This window comes from Lissotriton vulgaris, chromosome 1_1 (genome assembly GCF_964263255.1).
Source record: "Lissotriton vulgaris chromosome 1_1, aLisVul1.2, whole genome shotgun sequence".
NCBI lineage: Eukaryota > Metazoa > Chordata > Amphibia > Caudata > Salamandridae > Lissotriton > Lissotriton vulgaris.
In genome coordinates this window covers 201086369-201088868 of record NC_141685.1, presented here as the reverse complement: position 1 = coordinate 201088868, position 2500 = coordinate 201086369, and the positions used below count along the sequence as shown (strand labels likewise).

At 48.1% G+C, this 2500-nt stretch overlaps 3 non-coding genes across 3 annotated transcripts; 2 read left to right on the top strand and 1 right to left on the bottom strand.

The window, feature by feature from the left end:
* Positions 1–845: 845 nt before the first annotated feature.
* On the top strand, positions 846–917 carry TRNAW-CCA (transfer RNA tryptophan (anticodon CCA)). Its single transcript has one exon. It is a non-coding gene; the product is annotated as a tRNA-Trp (tRNA).
* Positions 918–988: 71 nt separating this feature from the next.
* TRNAG-GCC (transfer RNA glycine (anticodon GCC)) lies at positions 989–1059 on the bottom strand. The gene has a single exon. It is a non-coding gene; the product is annotated as a tRNA-Gly (tRNA).
* A 1145-nt stretch (positions 1060–2204) lies between these two features.
* On the top strand, positions 2205–2278 carry TRNAN-GUU (transfer RNA asparagine (anticodon GUU)). The gene has a single exon. It is a non-coding gene; the product is annotated as a tRNA-Asn (tRNA).
* Positions 2279–2500: the final 222 nt, after the last annotated feature.

Below are 2500 nucleotides of genomic sequence, written 5' to 3'. Positions count from 1 at the left end.
CCACAAGCCCGAGCTTTTATGTAAAATAAAGTGTGCTCTGTGGGCCTTCCCCTATGTGCTCTCTGCCTAATCTCTTTCTCCCAAGCTGAGCTCTGCAGGTAAATGTATCTATCTGACTGAGGGGCTAGGGAGGGCCTTTCCCAGCAGTCTTACAAGCCAAGAGTTCAGAGAAAGCACCTGCTCTGGGAAGGAGACTCTGCTCACAGAGAAGACAAGTCCAACATAACACAGTGAAGATGGGATGGGCAAGACACACGCCTCACGGGCTGGTAGCACGCAAACAGAGGAGCAGGGAGCTACGCTAAGCAGGCAAAGAGAAAAGTCATGTATGAGTCTCATGCACTGTGACCGGTAGTAATACTGGCTCTAACACCATTAGACAGTAGTCTACACATCAAAAATTACAACAGTAACAAGACACTAAGCAAATGACAAATGCTGTATGGCATAAAGACGCCTTATATAATACAAGCTCCAGGCAGCCGCACACATGTCAAGACATATATTGAGTCTCAGGAAATGTATACAGTCAATAGTCTCTGTGGCGCAATCGGTTAGCGCGTTCGGCTTTTAACCGAAAGGTTGGTGGTTCAAGCCCACCCAGGGACGTAGCCTTTTGTCTGCATGAAACACAGATACGTACCTTTGCTCTTTCCTGCGTGCGATCCTTTCCCTGAATAGTTCAATCCTCAGCGTTCTCACTGCACCTGCAGTCAATTTCAATAATTAGGATAGAAAACAAAAGGCCAAGCCCTGTAATACAACCGTAGGCATATAAGCAGAGGAAAATAAGTCAAAAGGCCCACAGCATTTGTTCATCTGGCATCGAAGGCTGCAAGTATAAGGACCTCGTGGCGCAACGGTAGCACGTCTGACTCCAGATCAGAAGGTTGCGTGTTCAAATCACGTCGGGGTCACTGCTTACCATTTTATTCCCCACTGAGTTCATATATATCATTTCGAAAACAAAGTCAAAAGAAAGCAACCTTGTATTGGCCGGGAATCGAACCCGGGCCTCCCGTGTGGCAGGCGAGAATTCTACCACTGAACCACCAATGCTTCACATGGTGTGTTCACAGGCAGAGCTCTGTCCAAGACAGTGGTCAGGTTCACACACTTAAATTGTACACATATGAACAAAGGGTGCGCAGCAGACATGATAACGCCAACGTTTCACATGATGATGGCAAGAATCAGATGCAGGAGACTATAAGTAATAATGTCTTTGCATTTGCTGAGGTCACTGGCTTGGTACTAGAGTTGTGGTTATCAGGGCATGATGGCAGGCTGCTCCTGACAGAAGTGGCTCACAGAATGCACCCGCCAGATCACCAGCACTATTGTGTTTCAGATCATGTCACTGAACTCTCCTCCTGGAAAATCCTTCCCACTGGCTTTGCCTGATTCTGTGTCCTCCCCAAAATGCTGGGGTGAAACGGGCAGAGTTCTGCGCCCTGCGCCCCTTTACGTGTCCCTAACGCTCTCCCAACGCGCCCTGGTCGGGCTTAGATCACTGGAGCCTCTGGAGATCAAGAACTCCGGAAGCCTAGGGTCAGGCCTATTGCAGAGGCATCTTGTGCCTGGCCATTCCGGGATTGTTGTGTTTCAGGGCCTAGCCATCAATACTCCTGGCATTTCTTTCCATGAGAACCCTCATGTCCCTGTCCTCCCACAAGCCCGAGCTTTTATGTAAAATAAAGTGTGCTCTGTGGGCCTTCCCCTATGTGCTCTCTGCCTAATCTCTTTCTCCCAAGCTGAGCTCTGCAGGTAAATGTATCTATCTGACTGAGGGGCTAGGGAGGGCCTTTCCCAGCAGTCTTACAAGCCAAGAGTTCAGAGAAAGCACCTGCTCTGGGAAGGAGACTCTGCTCACAGAGAAGACAAGTCCAACATAACACAGTGAAGATGGGATGGGCAAGACACACGCCTCACGGGCTGGTAGCACGCAAACAGAGGAGCAGGGAGCTACGCTAAGCAGGCACAGAGAAAAGTCATGTATGAGTCTCATGCACTGTGACCGGTAGTAATACTGGCTCTAACACCATTAGACAGTAGTCTACACATCATAAATTACAACAGTAACAAGACACTAAGCAAATGACAAATGCTGTATGGCATAAAGACGCCTTATATAATACAAGCTCCAGGCAGGCGCACACATGTCAAGACATATATTGAGTCTCAGGAAATGTATGCAGTCAATAGTCTCTGTGGCGCAATCGGTTAGCGCGTTCGGCTGTTAACCGAAAGGTTGGTGGTTCAAGCCCACCCAGGGACGTATCCTTTTGTCTGCATGAAACACAGATACGTACCTTTGCTCTTTCCTGCGTGCGATCCTTTCCCTGAATAGTTCAATCCTCAGCGTTCTCACTGCATCTGCCGTCAATTTTAATAATTAGGATAGAAAACAAAAGGCCAAGCCCTGTAATACAACCGTAGGCATATAAGCAGAGGAAAATAAGTCAAAAGGCCCACAGCATTTGTTCATCTGGCATCGAAG